Raw genomic sequence first — 18133 nt, forward strand, 5'->3', positions numbered from 1 at the left:
TCCTTTAGGTAGATTTTTCTAAACAAAATCCCACACTTAAAAATACAAAAACTGGCATTTAGTCCATGATGGTGTCTGTAGCATTTTCGTCATCCCAGGGGGAAGTCTCTGAAACCCCTTAGTGGTCCCCACCACTACCCTCTCTGCATTTGCCTATCTGCACCTTGCCTGAGCACGGAGTCTTTCAATGACCAACCTGTTAGGTGTGGAGTCTTTCACTCAGCAGACCAGTTTCAAGCTTCAGCCACACTGCAGAGTGTGATAGCAGTGGTCTGGGATCCCGTTGGATGCAGAGGCAAGGAGGCATCAGTTTGGGGCCCGGCCCGGCAGGAAGACCTCACAGGGTGAGTGATTGCCCACTTCTAGGCAGCCAACCTGGCTTTCAGGGCACAGTGTGCAGAGGTCACGGTTGGGAGAAATCAAACTTGTAAACGGGCCTGAAGATGAAGCCCAGGGTCCTGTCAGGTCCTGTTCTCCCAAAAATCTTTACAGGTACCTTGGTCTGGGTGTGCAGTCCTCAGAAGCAGGGCACAAGATGAACCAGCTTCAGGGGTCTGCCTAGGACACGAGCAAACACAAGGACACCCTCAGGATCTCAGGACACAAGCACCAGAGGGCTTCAGGAATCGGGGCAGCGAGAGCGAATGAGGGAATGGGAGTAAAGTGGCAGTTGGTGGGATGGAGGTGGGGGCAGGAATGGAGTGGGTTGGGGTGGGGCCATCAGGGGTGAGGGCAGAGGAGCCACACTAGGGAAATGCTAGTATTTTCCATTGTAAAAATGGGTTCTTTAGGTAGATTTTTCTAAACAAAATCCCACACTTAAAAATACAAAAACTGGCATTTAGTCCAAGATGGGGTCTGTAGCATTTTCGTCATCCCAGGGGGAAGTCTCTGAAACCCCTTAGTGGTCCCCACCACTACCCTCTCTGCATTTGCCTATCTGCACCTTGCCTGAGGGCGGCGTCACTCAATGACCAACCTGTTAGGTGTGGAGTCTTTTACTCAGCAGACCGGTTTCAATCTATAGCCACGCAGCAGAATGTGACAGTCCTACACAATTTCATATGTCTATATTGTATCATGTTGTGTGGGTAGATCATGTTTCTTTCGCCACTCAGCCATTTTATATGATGGACATTTGGATTGTTTTCCCTAGTAAGTGACATCTTTTGAGGGCTTCCTCTGTGTCCCATGGCCCTGGGGTACATTATTTACTCTATTTGTAGATTCGGGAATAGAGGATGTCAACCACTGGCCCAGGGTATGAGCTAGCAATTGGGGACATTGAACTTGAATGCTCAGGCTCCTAAAATCATAAGAATCAGAAAGATATCAAAGGATTTTCAATTGACGTGCACCCTGCACCTTCGCAACTGCATAGCTATCCTCTTTCTTGCTCTCCTGGATTCATCTGCATTGCCTATTTGGTCCATCCTTCCCTTGGAAATTATGGGCTTGCCTCCCTGTGCACCTGTCACGACTGATGCAATTCTCTGTCCCATTAAATTGAAATATTGCACTTCCCTTAGTAGTATGTTAAATCCCTATACACATTTGCATTAGACTTTTCAGAATTTCCAGACCATCAGGCCTTGCTTATTTGCCCTTTCTCTTGAATCCCTTTCATCAACTTCTAGAGCCATCCCTGAGATCCATCTAGGCACCCTGAAAGCTGACCACCCAGAAAAAGGATTCAACCTGTAGATTTCCTTACCCAATCCAGCTCCACACACTTTCCACTGGTTAGGACTCAAGCCTGACTCACTTTATCACAGGCATAATGGAAGGGAGGAGAAGTGAGTAAACTGGTCTTTAGGGTGGTAAATAAGAAGTGTATTTTCCATAGACAGCACGTGCTTTTTAAAATTTTAATGGGAACATGTTTTTTTTTTCAAACTCAGTCTTAGCATAGCAATTATTCCTACTAGCTGCATATTTTAGTAACATTTGATACTCTCAATGTTTATTCTTTTATGTAATTATTAGAAATATATTTATTTAAAATATATGATGGCTGCTCCAGTGGGTCTGCCTCTATTCCACTTGTGAAGAACACAAAACAGAAGTCAAATTTCTACCATTATAGAAGTTTGGTAGTAGGTTGTCATCTCGGGTTCATTTATATAAAGTGTAGTAAAATTGAGGACATTTCAATATTTTGCATAATAATTTTCATAAGTTGATTTTTACCTTGGGCTTCAATTACTGATTAGTTGTTAAGATAATCACAAACTTATTTAAAGTGAACATTTGCAACATTTTTCTTATCAACATTTTTTACTCTAAAGAGTCTAAAGTTTAAAAATCCTGGAATGATGTAAAAAGGATTCAGTATTCAAAAATAATTTTCCTTTTAAAATTCATCAAAATGTAAGGAAACATCTGTATATTAGTCAATTTGTCAAGAGACAAAAATCAAGCTGAAAAGAATAAGTGATGGACCCCGCTGCAGACAGGCAGGTCTGCCCACTCCCTACCTAGGTCCTGAGTTGCACGGAACACGCCGAATCAGCCTGCTGCAGACAGGCAGGTCTGTGCACGCCCTACAGAGGTCCCGAGTCTCACGGAAGATGCCGAATCACCCCGCTTCAGACAGGCAGCCACCTGGTTCCACACTACAAAGACGCAGAGGACACCAGACCACCAGACCAAGGTACTGAGTCCCGCTGCTCCTGGCCCAGAGGTAGGGGCTTCTGAGCAGGCGTCCCACTGCTCCTGGTCCAGAGGAAGGGGCTTCCCAGTCACCATCCCTCCTGCTGCTCCCAGCCCAGAGGAAAAGGCTTTTGGGCCACCTTCTGTCCCGCTGCTCCTGGCCCAGAGGAAGGGGCTTCCGGGCCAACATCCCTCTCACCCCTCCCGGCCCAGAGGTAGGGGCTTCTGAGCAGCCGTCCTACTGCTCCTGGTCGAGAGGAAGGGGCTTCCCGTCCACCATCCCTCCCGCTGCTCCCAGTCCACAAGAAAGGGCTTTTGGGCCACCATCCCTACCGCTGCTCCCGGCCCCTGTCCCACCTCTCCCAGCTCAGAGGAGGTAATCCGTGCAGGCACTAACAGTCCCCCGCCCCAGTCGAAATGAGAAAACACGTAAATAAGTCTCAAAACCAGACTTCCAGATCACCTACAGCAACCCCAAAGGGAAATGAGGTGGAACGCTCTGATACTCAACCACCTGGACCCACTGAACTGGCAACAAAAGGGGATCTGGAAAAAATGAAATCAAATAATTTCTCAGATAACAGGAGAAATTGTGCCTCTAGTGCAAGACATGATTAATAAGTCTAGAGAGGATCTCAGGAACATGATGGAATCCCAACATAAGAAACAAATGGAATCCATAAAATAGATGCAAATAGATTTCAAGGACATGAAAAACTCCATTGAAAGTCTACACAGCAGAATGAGCCAGTGTGAGGACAGAATTCCAGATATAGAAGATAAGATTGGAATTAGTGACCAGGAAAAGAAAAATTGCTTCAAAATTATAAGGGACCATGAGAAATCAATCCAGCAGCTGCTAGATGATGCAAAGAAGAATAACATAAGACTGATTGGAGTCAATGAAGAATCAGGAGAGAGTGGAGATGACATTAAAAAATCTCTTCACAGGAATAATGGCAGAAAACTTCCCAAGCAGGGGAAAAGAGCTTGACATACAGATAAGTGAGGCATATAGGACTCCAAATAGCCTTGTTCAAAAAAAATCTACACATAGGCATATAATTGCTAAGATTCCAGAAACACAACAGAAAAGAAAAAGCGATCTTTAAACACTGTAATTTAGATTTTAGAAATGTCATAGTTCCCACATGCTTTCAGTTTCAATTAATTTCTCATAAATAATAATTTGAAATTTGTGAAGAAATCATGAAAATCAATCTTTGTGTTTTTTAAAAAAATATGTTTATTTTCTAATACACTGGAAAAGAGAGTATTTACTAGCTTTGTGAAAATATAGTTTAATTTAAAAATATGATTAATATCTTTTCATGACATTTTTATTTTCTTCTTCCTTTTCTTGCTTATCTATATTTTCCTCTGACAACCAAACTTCCTGAAAGAAGGTTGGTGTGTCCACAAACTAACTGAAAATAATTTAAGGATTTCAAGTAAAAATAATAATAGAATATTTAACATGGATAGGTGTTCTACTAAATATTGAATATGTGTTTATTTATTCCTCATAATAATTCTTCATAGTAAATGATAGTATTGTAATCCAATTTTTTTCTTAAATTCTTTCACTGGTACATTTCAGGCGCACTTCACGTCCACATTCATCACTGGGCACCTGCACCTGCACATGATGTATCCTGGTTCCCACGCCTTCCCAATTCCCTGGTGGGGGAAGTGGGGGGAGAGAGGGAAGGGAGAGAGGAGAAGGGAAAAGTTATGGGAGGGAAAAAGGGTGGAAACAGAGTCTTTACAATCCAATTTTACAGATAAGGAAATTGAGGCAGTATAGTTAGCCAAGATAACATAGCTGGTATTTTGCACAAGTGAAGTTAGCCCATATGTGTTCAAAGTCCAATTTATTTAAATTTAAATATGATTTTATGCACACTGAGGCCTTAATTATCTCTGGCCAGTGTCTAAAAGTAGGCATTGTATGACATTAGCACATTTAGCTTGCATAAAAAGCTCAGCTCAAAGTCTGTTGTTTGTTTGCTTGTTTTGCTTACATTAGTGCTTGTTTGCAGTATGTAATAATTATATTCTCTGCGGAGCTTTGGTACATGTACATGACACATCTTAATTCCTTTTGCATTTCCTTTCCTTGTCCTCTCTATCTCCCGATCCCCTTCCCGTTTTCTGAAAAATCTGTCTCCCTGCTTCCTATTATCTGTCTTTTATTTCTCTCTTTATTTATATTTTGAGTTTCTCATTTAAGAGAAACCATGTAAAATTTAAATTTGTGTGTCTGATTTATTTCATTTTACATTATGGTCTCAAGATGCATCCATTTTCCTACAAAGGGTTCAAGTTTATTCTCCTTTATGGCAGAGTAGTACTCCACTGTGTATATGTATCTCATTTTCTAAAATCCATTCCATTTTGTGTTTCACAGGCATCCTATAAAGAATGATGAAGTAACTTGTCCACCTTTGCAGATAGTAATAGAAAGAAAATTTTACTCAGTGTTCTAGGTCCTGTCTCTGTGTCCCAGTCTGCTCTGATATTCCAGTCTACTTGTTCATATTGTACTCTTTCAATTTCACGTATCTTATTTTGAAAAATAGGTCATATGATTATTGTCCTATTAATACCACCTCATAGTGAGCTCCACTTTGAAGTGCTAAACTATCTACCATAAGTCACAAGTCAGGAATTATACATGATCCCACTGTGTTTATGTCTGTTGTCTACCCTATGCTTTGAGCCCATGCTCCCACAACAGTTTCCTTTCTCAACTTTTATGATATTTGTCTCATTTGATTTCTTTTGGTAATGTTTATGTCTGAGTATTACCTGAACAGAAAAAGTGTCCTATTTTCTGTCATCAGAAACAATTATTCACAAATATTTAATTATTGTGGAAAGAGTCATCTATGCCAATGATGGTGAACCTTTTAAGAGCTCACGTGGTCAAATTGCAACCCAAAACCCACTTATTTATTATAAAATGCCAACCCTGCAATTAAACCTGAATATTGAGGCTTTAGTTTAGAAAAAAAAATAACTCATTTTGTCTCAAAAGAAAAACAACAACACGCGTGCCACAGGTTCGCCATCTCTGATCTCTGCCCTCTGAATTGCTAGCTGGTTAGAAGAGGTCCTTAAGTCTTAGTCAAGATACGTTCAGGAGCCTCCTCTCCATAAGGCCTTCTCCTCACTGCCAAACACAGCTGAATACTTACCTCTGCCTACAAATCAGCCCATAATGTGCACTATTAAGTTGGTCACAGAAGTCAACCGCATAGATTGTATTAAAGCATTAATGAAGTCTACATATCTCTACTATTAAACATTTCAAATCAGCAGGGGTAATTAAACACCCAAAAACACAAAACAGTGTCACTGATTGGAAAGTCACATGAAGACAGAGATGGAAGAAATAAAGGTATTTTTTCAAATTTAATGGAAATAACTGTGAAAACATTCTCTCCTATAAGGCATGAGATAGCTCTACTCTCACTAATTTGAGGTGAGTCAGTTTCAAGCCCTAGCATTACTACTGAGTAGCCGGACAGCCTATGGTAATTATGTAAATCTGCTACGACATCATTTCTTCACTATCTGACCATTAATAACAGTTACTACATCATAGAGGGATTGAAAGCATAGTTGAAGTTTGTATTAAACGGTGTATGCTTAACTACTGTCATATAGTAGATGGTGAACATATCATTTTTACATTTATCTCTCTTACCACATTTTCATATAATATTCTAAATCTACCTACTATATATTTAAAAATAATTATTCATTGAGTAAAACTCAATAGGTATTATTGAAAAGTATAGCACACTTTAAGTTCTAAATGTTATAAAATTTATGAATATATTTTTTAAAAGAGTCCCTACTCAATTACTTCTTGGGATGTTTTTCTCATTATCATGTCATAATTTATATTTGTAGCATGACAGAAATTTTCTTCAAAATGAATCTGTCTTTAGTAATTTGTATTTTCTTACATAATATCAAAAAGATTTTTGAGAATATAGAATCTTAAGTGAGAGACTCCCAAGTATGGCTTTGACAGTGTTACACTGTGTCCCAGGGAGACCTCTGTGGAGACAGACTTTGGCTAGTTCATGAACTTTAGCTCCCATTTAAGAAAAATAAAATGGATGACCCAGGGATATGCTCAATCTATGAGGATATTCATTAACAATTCATGGGAGAGCAGCCTCATAAGGTCAGGATTTGCTCATCTAGGATTTCTTTACATCAGTGCACAGAAGCAGGAGGTAATTGAGCAAGTTACTGGTGTCCTTTTAGCACTGAAGATTTGTTGATTGTTGGTTGATAAGGAAAATGACATTATTGTAATATGTCCTTCACTTTACCACCTTGTTCATGCAAAGAGATCATTTCACAGCAGATCATGTGTAGGATCTTGAATGAAGATGAAGAGAAATTTTACAGATCCAGTGAAATCCCTTTGCTTTTAGAGGATGAATTACAGTTTTTACTAGAAGAGAATATTAAGCTAATAGCTTTCAGGCAAGTAATGTATTTCAAAGGCCAAAGGAGCTGCAGAGGTCTCCTGTGTCTCTTTTCTTACTTGTATTAAATATTTTATCACTCTAGAAAATACCTGTAGTTTGTTACTGCTGAAGACAGCTCTAAAATTACACAGTACAGTGTGCTGAAAGGATGGTCCCATTTTTATACAAATTAAACAAAAATCCTTACCACAGATGTATCTTTTTCTAAAGTTATATTTCATAGCATTTAGTAATAATTAGCCAGAGATCTGGTATTATAATTGTTTGATAAGTATCACATCAAAATAATTTTTTAAGTATTTAAAAATTTCACACCAGCCGTTGATTTTTTTCTCACACTATTGCAATAGAAACGGCTGCATTGAGCACTAGCAAAAAACAAGGGGAGAAAAAAGGCTAGCAGGGCTTTATATATAAAATTGTTATATATATATTATATATAATTTTTAAATAGCTTTTGGTATTTTTAAAATTTTTTGTTTTTGATCGACATACAAAGCATTACAATACCATAATCATGGGGAATAATCCACTTTTCCACATTGGAGTAAGCTAATGAAAAGGTACAGGCAGACATTCAGAGAAATTGATCATTAGGTGTATCCAGCACTGAGAATTACTCCTGAGTTTGCATGTTTGCCCTGTGAGTAGGTCATCTGAGTTTGTTCTTTGGTGCCTGTGAAGTTACGCACCTGTCCTCCCAGAGAGACTGTAAGAGAGGGAGGAACACTATCCCTTTCCAAGTTTCATTTCAAAGGCATGGTTCCCAGGTCTTTAAGAAAGACCTTTCCATAGTTGTAAACCTGACAAGAGGCTGGAGATTTATACACATTTCAAAGAGGCAGAGAAATAATTTACAATACAAGTTTTTGAAAGTAAGTGCTCTAAGAAAAGAGGTAGAGGACATACGGTCCTTGTCTATTAAAGGACGAAATCTTTCCAAAGTTTAGTCACACTGAGGGGAATATTAAAAATATATGGATACTGATTGCTAGTTCAATTATTTCAAAATTAATTTACAAAGAAAAATGGAAAACCTAAATCAAATGAAGTAGATATATGATGTTCACTTTCCCAAAAGATGTTAATAAATAGTGATGTTTACCATTCACTTAATGTCTTAGTCTGTCTATAAAACAGAGGCCAATACTAATGTCTAACTCATAGGATTGTTGTAAGTCAAGGAAGCAGTGGAAATTTTGAGTTAAAAAAGACAAGCTCATAAAGTCTTGTAAAGGTTAATTATTTACATTATTATTCAAGTGATCCATTCCCACTCTATGATTTTTGAGGATATCAGAATAAACTCCCTTTTCCAGATTTTCCACAGTTAATGAAGAGGCAATTTGTTTTTTCAACTCTATAGTGGTTTGCATTGAAATCCATTTTATTGTTGTGATTTTTCACATTCAATACAATAATAAATTACACAAGACATTTAATATTGTGTTTAAAATAAACATCGTATTTGATTATTCTGTACAACTGTAGGCTAATAAATTATTTTGATAATCTTTAATGGAGAGTAGATGCATTTTTGACTTACAATAGTATCAACTTACAGTTCTCCACTGAAAATCAAGGAGAATCTGCAGAGGATAACTTTTTTAGGTACAAACTACTGGCCTTTTTATGTTTAAAATCTACAAGGTAATGTACTACTTTAAACTTGTTTTAATCAAGAGTTAACTTTTTGTTTTTGAATACAAGCAACTTTTAAATACAAAAAAGTAGGACACCAGTACATGAAAGAGTACTGTATTTACTACCTTATTTATAGTAGATCTGAATTAGAATGTTTGCTCTGGAACCATTCCAAGCTATGGAACTAGACATTTAGATTCAAAAATGTGTATCCAAGACCTGTGAGTGACCTGAGGCAAGTTAATCTATATTGTTATAAATTTTAATTATATAATTTGTTAAGTATAGATTGCAATAATATGCTAATAAAAGCATGAGATACACTTACAATAATTACGGGCCCCAAATATACTTTTTCTTAATAAGAAATACCTGTATTCTTATATAATTATATTTGTATGTCTATTTTTTTCTTGGATCTCAGTGGCATACATTATACTTCCAGCATACCTTTATAGAAACAAATAATAGAAAATGGAAAATTATAAGGAATTTTATCTGAAACTATATTAACACTCTTATTTGTTTAATAGATGATAAATATTAATAAATACCATTGAAGCAGAATTCAAGTATCTCTGCATTCTATCTGCCAAATTCTTAAGAATCAATTTGATAATATAGGTAGAAAATTTTCAAATCAGAGGGAAGACAAATAGTAAAAAATGAAATTTACATGCTTTCTTACTAGAAAACTAGGGTAACAAGCAAAAAGTAGCAATTTTGGTAATTAAAATGAATCTATTCAAGGAAATAGTCTATATCCACATATAGGTTAGATATATAATCCATATTTATTCTTAGAAAAATTAGGATGTATCTTAAGTGGATAAAAAGTTGCAAAATGGCTTTCAATAAATTCAAAGGTGTTATAAAATTCAAAATGTAGTTGATGTATATGGCCCTGTACCCTTTAGTATCTCTACAAGAGGAGCTAAATGAACGGAGAGTTGAGAGTGATGCCAATAATTCCTCTTTAATTGCAATGTGAAAGTTGCAATATACAAAGGACAATGAGTGAACGTATATTACAGGTAGAGCTCTGACCCACAACCTGCAGCAACTGCCCAGGACAGATCCCTTTAGCTCCAATAAGCTACCAAGAAGCCAATCGGCTCCAATTCTGCCAAGAAGAAAATCAGCCTTTTTTAGCTAGTAACATTTGTAGAATCCTATCAACTGATTCTTTAATATCCAACTGAGAAGGACTTGATCAGCAATTCACAAGTTCCTTAATTAATTTTTCTTACTTCCAGCTTAAGATCAATGAACCAGAGAAGGTCAACGGTGCACCCTAAGCAATCACAGAAAATAACCTGTTTGTGGTAACTTCTTTACAGTTTTCCCATTTCCACAGCTTCCAGTCGCAGCATGCCTGACGTTTTCTCACCTTCTTCATTACAAATATTTCCTCTTCTCCCTCTCTTTGAGCCAGTGATGGTGGCTGACTTCCTTGATATAACAACCTTTGATAACCTTTTCTGGTCCTTGTCTAGTTGGTCCTCTTTTACATCTGTAGCTATCACACTCAGGCTGTCTGCAGTGCCTGCTGCTATGAATCCCAGGCTTTACCAGGTGCAGACCCCAGAAGAGCCCCTTCTTGCCTTCGTCTTACTTCAGGTGTGGAGTATGATGGCAGGGTAATACAGGCTGGAGTCCAAACTCTTTTCTCTTGCCTTTCAGTTTCTCTGCTACATGTTTTGCATTCGGAACTGGGAATTTGTTATTTGTTTCAGTGTGCTTGCAATCATTTGTGGAATACGGCTCTTCTTTCTCATCCTCCTCTACTGTCTTTTGTGTCAACAGCTTTGCTTTGTACTGTTTAGAAGTGTTGACCACAAGAAGGAGGATCACAGGGTAAAACACAAATGTAGGCTTCACAAGCCTGTTGTCCCAGGTGAGCTCACTCATGGATAAGTTTGGTCTTTGTATATTTTCACCAATGGAAATTGTTTTGTTTCTGGCTTAAGACACAATTCCCGGACACCTTTGATGTACAAGTCAATTTTGCATCCTGCATTGTCTAGAAATATATCTTCCCTTTGTGTTGCCTTTTGAACCATTTGCTTAATATTTTACTGGTTTCCTCAATAATTAAATGTAAAGTTAAAATTTTAACAGGTCCATCTATATTTGTATGGCATAAATTTATTCTTAACTATTATAATACTATATACACATTGTATGATTTAAAATTCAATAATATATAGTTTTTCAATTATCTCTAATTCTACATATCTTTATGGGTGAGTATATTGACTTTATTACATTTTGATTCATTTTGAAGAAACAAGATATCAGGATGTATCTTTAAAAAAATACCACTGGCTGGGCTTACTTTACAATTTGAAAATGTTTCTTTGAATGACTTAGGACTTGAACAAGAAAAAGGCAAAGTACATGTTAAATATGCTTAATATATTGAATAATTTAACATAAAAATATTACATAAATCATATGTTCAAATGGGTTATCTTGGATTATCTCTTATTCGATCCACCAAAGTTGCTGTGTTATTCATTGTTTTGTGGTTGATGTGGGGCCTTCAGATTTTAATTCCTAGAGCTGCAGATTACTAAAACTCCATCACAGCATGTCATATTTTCAGCAAAATGTAGGAAAACACACACACACCCTGACAATGTTAAGATAACATTTGTTGCTGTTTTTTAATCTTTAGTAAAGCTAAGGAAACCTTGTGTGACTCTCTTTAGAAAGGTTTGCTAATCAGAAGTAAGTGTGTACCAGCTCAGAATGGTCTTAAAAAATCAAACATAGGATATAGTGGCTGTCCTCATGATATGATATTAAAAATGTATATTATGTATGTTGAATATCCCTATTATTACCATTGTGATAAAATCTATTTCCCAAATGAAAAAGAAAAAAGTACATTAAAATTAAAAAGAAAAACCAAGTACACGGGCCAGGGATTTAGCTCAGTGGTTCTGCCACCTCCCTTGCAAACGCAAGGTCCAGAGTTCTATCCCTGGTACCAAAAAAAAAAACCCCAAAAACAAAAACCAAAAAAAAAACAGTTCAATAATAGTTTTCCTTCATAGAAATCATGGCTGTAAGTTGAGATGCAGAACATTGTAGGGGGCCCTGCCCCCCCGCTGGAACTCTTGAGTGCCTTCTACGGACATGCCCGGGCTTGTTGCAGATCTACCCGGCAACAAGGAAGTAGCCCCAGTACACTCCTCTTGCTCCTCCCCTCTCGCCCTACGGTATATATGTTGTAGCAGCTTCCGCAATAAACGAGACTTGATCAGAAACCTGTCTTGTCTCCATCTCTCGTGTCCCCTGTCCCCTCTCATCCTCGCTCCCCCTCTAGGGTCTCCGTTGACTTACCCGCGGGCCGGGACAGAACATAGAGTAAGAAGGAAGATTTATCAGAAGTTACTATAGAACAAGAGTCTATGATGAGGCTGTTAACACATTCAACCATAATAAAGGACAGGGATTGTAGCCCAGAAAATAAAGTGCTAATCCCTCAGAGGATATTAAAAAAAGATAAAAATTACAATGAAGCCTGTCTGTGCCCCTAGGTATGCTTTGCAAATTCTAATTAGTTGTTCATTGAACTGTTTCACTCTTTAAATGGGTCACATATTCTCTTTATTCCAAAATCAAAATGACAACCAGGTCTTTTGTGCATGTGCAAATTTGGGGAATAGAGTACAGTTCCCAAAGTACTTAGTATTTGTACAGTTTACTTTATTTGTTCCATTGTTTTTAATATTTTTTTGCAAGGTATTGCAATGTATAGGCAAAATAGCCTAAGGTTGGTGTGTCCCTACTACATTTTATCCTGTGCAACCTTGTTTCAATTCTCTGCTGATCATAAGTTTATTTTGGCTACTATTATTGTGACATTATTGGATGTAATTTTTTTATTTTTCACTCCTTTGATGTGATGATTTTGCTTCACTCATAGTGAGACATATGTTATGAAACATAGGACAAAAAACTAGCAAACACCCATTAAATTTTTTCTTTATTATAAAGTTGAACAAATTAATGAAGAAAAATATCTCTGATGCTTTCAAAAGCCACTAATATGTTAAGATATGAAAGTCTTTCACTTTTTAAAATATTTTAGTGATAATTTGGTTGTAGTATTGTATCAAATTTCTTTGCCTACTATTTTAAGATACAGACTCATTCTAGTATAATTTTTATAAGCCCAATTTACGTATATGCATATACTTCAAATAAATTAATTCATTATTTGGGGGTCTTTATTAATAATGGTATTATATATATTGTTCTTGCCTATAATTTTGGTTCAACTGGGATGGTCAAAAATGGGATCATCATCTGTTATATTTCTCCTATGATAATCCACTAGATTAACTACAGTAAATAGATGCTTACTATTAGTTCTGTTTCCAACAAATTCATTTTCTTGAGAAGGAGAAGTTTAAGATATACACCTGGAAAATATTATGTTGAATGAAATAAACCACACAGACAAGCTTAAATACCGTATGATATCTTTCATTTGAGTAAGGCAAAGTAAAAACAAAGAGAATATTAAAGGGGATGGATCTCTGGGAGATGAAAAGGGGTCCAAGAGATCAAGGACAAGGGGTGAAGGATAGGGAAGGAAAACAAGTAGAATAAGGATATGTCATGGACAGCAACCTGATAACCTCAATGGATATAAACATTATATGCTAGAAACATGAGCTAAGATTAGCAACATTGGTAAGGGTGGAAATGGGGAAAGGGGAATGAAGTGAGGAGGGAGGGAAAAGGAGGGAAGAGTTTCTAAAAAGAAGAAGAAACAAGCTGTATTATGTGCATGTATCCATTCCCCAAGATTATTCTAAAGTGCATGTACTACAAACATGTACTAGTAAAAAAAGACATACACATTGATAAAAAAATCTTCCCAGTTACTCAATATGTAAGAATATAAAAATGTATAAACTTTAAAATTCAATGAGAAAAAAATAGAGATTAAGTTAATTTAGGGAAATATTTTGATATAAATTTACATAATGTTAAAATCTAAGAAATCTGGTTTGTCATAAAATGTATGAATTAGTTGGGGAAAAAGGTTCAGACTGTCAGATTAAGGTGGATGTTAGAAAAAAAAAAAAAAGCTAAAATGCAGACTTTTGGACCCTTTTCCCCAACTGAACTCCGACTTTTATTCTCTGAGAGAATGTCCTACAGGACTGGGCCCTCCTTAACTGTTTATCTTCCTTCTAATCTATGTAAATTCCTGTGGTGGCAATCTTATGTAAAATACAGTAAAACTTTATTGTACATAGTTTCTATTAAATGTTAAAGAACATGAGAAAAAGATGAAACATGAAAAAAAAGAAGATAGAGAAATAGGAAGTAGGGAGAAGTTTTAATAATTCCCCCAATTATGTATTCCCTGGTTTCAAAAACATTTCAATATGCATGCTAATTTGTTTCATTTATACTGCTAGCTCCTCTTAGTTCATTGAAAGAGAGTTTTGTGCCATTATCTATTAGTTTCCTTTTTGTAAGAGTCTTTTTTGTCTATGACTTGTACTCTAACATTTTGGCCATTCTTTTAAGATTATGGTACACCGTGAATTAACTAATGTTATTGTTTAATTAATTTGTTATGAAATTTTGCTTTATTTTTTCATAGCAGTAAAAAGACTTTTTAAAAAATCATTTTTGTTATTAATATCTACTTGTATTACATTGAAATAAAGTTTTTCTCAAAAAGTATAAATTAGTAATAATTTATATTAAATATTTTAGCTTACCCAGTTAAAGCCTCATTTCTTGCTATTTTAAAAAGGGATTTAAGGAATGTCTGTGTTGTTTTTCTCTGCATTCAGGTTTTCTAGATTCAAATACTCTATCCCAGTTTTCAAACCCATGTTTAAGCAAACTTCTCTGCCAACTGAAGAAGATTTTACACCACGTTTCCCACTCAACTGCAAGCACGACTCCATCTTAACTCCACCATGACTCTTGTATGTAGGGTCCCACTCATGCCAACAGTGTAAAGCGTTTTAACTTCAATCTTTTAGTGTATCTTTCATAGATTTTGTTTAATTCCTTTCTGGGGATGTGCAAAAAATTATGAAGAGTTGCTTTCCTTTCAATTGACTTTTATCTCACTTCTAAGCTTTATTGATCATCTCAGCTTTATGTTCTTTGATATTTCAAACTTCTTGTTTATTTCCAATTATTTTAATTGGAATTAATGGAGCTAATGAAATGGATTTTTGTTTTGTTTTGTTTTGTTTTGTTTTGTTTTGTTTTTTGGTTTTGTTTTCTTGAGACAAGGTCTCATTATGTAGTCCAGGCTGGCCTTGAACTCACATTGATCCTCCTGCCTCAGCTTCCCGAGTGCTGGGATTATAGGCATGTGCCACCACACTGGCTCAACAATAAAATTTTTTTTACATGTTAAAATAATTTAATTTCCCTGTACATTTCTGTGCACATGAGAAATAAAGATATACACTTTACAATATTTACCTGTTTTGAGACATTCAAGTTAATTCAGATGGCAAAAGTAGAATTCAATCACCAGTGAAATGTTTAAAAAATATATATTAAACAAAAAAGTGACTTTACAAGTTAAAAAATAATCTTACACAATGCAATAAATTGCAAATAACTGAAATTGTAACTCTTTAGATGACTTCAGTTCAGTTTTTGGTCTCAAAATTTGGACACAGTAAGCAAAAAAGTGTTGGCAGAATTTCTATCTGTTTTATGTTTTTCTTTCTTGTTTTGACTACTGGTTACACTGTTTAAAGATGATGATGTAGGTGCTCTTGCATGACCTGTAGCCTTGAGATGGTCAAAAAGTTTATTCCCGGATGGAAACTCACTGTGACAGCTTGTATAGCTGTTAAGAACATCACTCTGAATTTGTGGTTCGTCAAGTACCTTGATTTTTTCATATCTTTGGTTTTCTTTCCTTTGGGTTTAGCAATACTTTTAGCTTCACTTTTTGGATCATCACATGATTCAATGGTCTCTGTGACACTGCATTTTTCTAATGGACTACCATCTAATACTTTGGCATTGTCTTGATTTAAGTTAGTATCCTCTAGATCAACCTTTTCTCCTTCTCCAGTTCCACTTTCATTGAAACTGTCGTCATAATTCTGTGGTGGCTTCTGGTTCTTTTTCTTCTGTTGTTTAGAAAGCTTTTGTTTTGGTGCATCTTCCATTTCTTCCTCAGAATTGGCATTCAATAAATTTTCATCTACTTGAGATCCTGAAAAATTCTCTTCCTCCTCCTCCAAATGTTGTTTCAACAAGGCAACCATTTCCCACTGTTTCTTTGACCTTCCATGATTCTTCATGGCCTTTTCTGTCTTGAAAGATTTGTCACATGCTGGACAGTAAAGGTCATTATAAAACAGCTTCCTCAACCTCATCACTGTCTTTACCATCCTGTTTTTGAGCTCATGTTCCTCCATTTCTTTTTCATCTGATCCATCTCCAAACCCCTTTTTGTACCACGCTTGCATCTCCTGGAGCTCCTTCTCCATACTGCCCATGGTCACCAGCTCTGTTCTCTGTACTACTCAGCCAGTTTGGCCTTCCTGGCCTTCTTAGCATTCTGGTCCTGTACAAGCTTCTGATGAGCCTGCGCTCTCTTATCTCTTTTACGAATAAAAGCTACCAGCTGATGCACAAGCTCATTCTTCTCTTTCCTGGCTTTGTCTGGAATTTTTTGACTTTCTTTTTCCATGGCTCTCTTTTCCCAACGGCTTGACGCTTGCTGTGTATCATATTCTTCCTTCCAGATGAAGTTCTTTCGAACACAAAAACTCTGCCAATAAGTGTCAAAAGGGTGGACTACCATATCATAGTCATCTGGGAGTCTCCAAAAGTTGGAAAATCCTCAAGATCCTCCTCTAGTACAGATTCTAGTTCTTCCTTTGCAATCATTTCAAAAAGCATTCTGATATTCTGTGTAAAAGCCCTTTTCATCATCTCCATCACCAGAATAATAAGTAATGGTGAAATAATTAAGCAAATGTAAGCTCTCATCTTGATATTCTCCATCAAGCCGTGCTTTAAGGAAGCCTCTCTATGATTATCACACCGTGCTCTTTCTTGAGGGTCACTCAGCACATCGTATGCTGCTTGGATTAATTTAAATTGTTCAGCTGCTTTTGCAGCAGTATCCAAATTTTTATCCTGTTACCATTTCAGGGCCAGTTTCCACGATAGGCCTTATAGAGCTCCCCCAGCGCCTCCTAGCGAAGAGGGGCTGAAGCCCGGCCTGGGGCGGGGCAGGAAAGGCGGTGGGGCAGGCAGGCGCGAGGCAGCAGAGGTGCGTGGCGGCCTCAACAATGGAATTTTAAAAGATTATCAAGAGGCGATTGGTTGAGAAATTCAAAATAGTTTAGACTGAGAAATTTTTATGGAGGGTCATAAGATGAGTGATATTGACGTACAGGTCTGCAAGATGCCTTTAGTTTTGAATTCACGCATTTAACAATTGTGTTATATGAACAAAATATCTAAATATTTTATATTAATTTCAACTGTTAATTTTGCTTATGCTTTTGCTTTCATAGCTTATTTTCATTAGTTTATGTTTGCAACCCATAATAATTATATTCATTTTGGAGAATTTGTACATACACAGTGTTTTTGAATGAATAAATAAACCAGTAGCTTTTGTAGCCTAACTCAATATTATTCTCAGTTGACACCTGTTTTCACTTAATAATTAAAAATAACTTGCGTTGTCTCTTCTGCTTCTAGCCAAGATAAAATAACAAGAATTAAATTTATCTTCCTCCGTAAGGAAAAGAAAAATGAGCAAAGTGCAACATGTTTTCCAAAGTATTGCACTTCAGGCAGTGAAGGTCAATAGGTTTTCAGAGATAAGAAATAAGTAATATACTCATGAACCTGTTTCTCTTAGAGCAAAAATTGCACCAAATAAAGCCAAAAGGTAAAGAGGACTTTATTCAAGATGATTGCATCAGGTAAATCAGAACTCAACTCTGTGTACAAAAATAAATAAATAAAATTAAAAGCAAAACTACTGAAGGAGGAATTAGAGGAGAGATTTTTCAACGGCAAATGATTTGTAAGTTAATCAGCATTATTGGAAATTGAAGGGAGTTAAACCTGAGTTTTTCAGAGTCTACCTCTGAGATTATAACACCATCGGTTACTAATTGGTGCTCTTGGAGTTTGGCACCTGCTCTCCCATAGATACTGGGAGACTAGGGTTCAATTGTCATTGATGTTTAAATCGTTTCAAAGAGTTAGTTCACAGGCTCTTGAGCCAGATTTCCGGGATCCTAAAGCAGTTAAGATGACTACATTATGATGGATATAAA

The 18133-nt window shown here is 36.5% G+C and overlaps 1 pseudogene; it reads right to left on the reverse strand.

Moving 5' to 3' along the window:
- Positions 1-15476: 15476 nt before the first annotated feature.
- On the reverse strand, positions 15477-17270 carry LOC101706508 (dnaJ homolog subfamily C member 21 pseudogene; annotated as a pseudogene).
- Positions 17271-18133: the final 863 nt, after the last annotated feature.

The sequence above is a fragment of the Heterocephalus glaber genome, unplaced genomic scaffold (assembly GCF_053883595.1).
Source record: "Heterocephalus glaber isolate CG9 unplaced genomic scaffold, H.glaber_assembly_v1.0 deba00000122, whole genome shotgun sequence".
Taxonomy (NCBI): Eukaryota; Metazoa; Chordata; class Mammalia; order Rodentia; family Bathyergidae; genus Heterocephalus; species Heterocephalus glaber.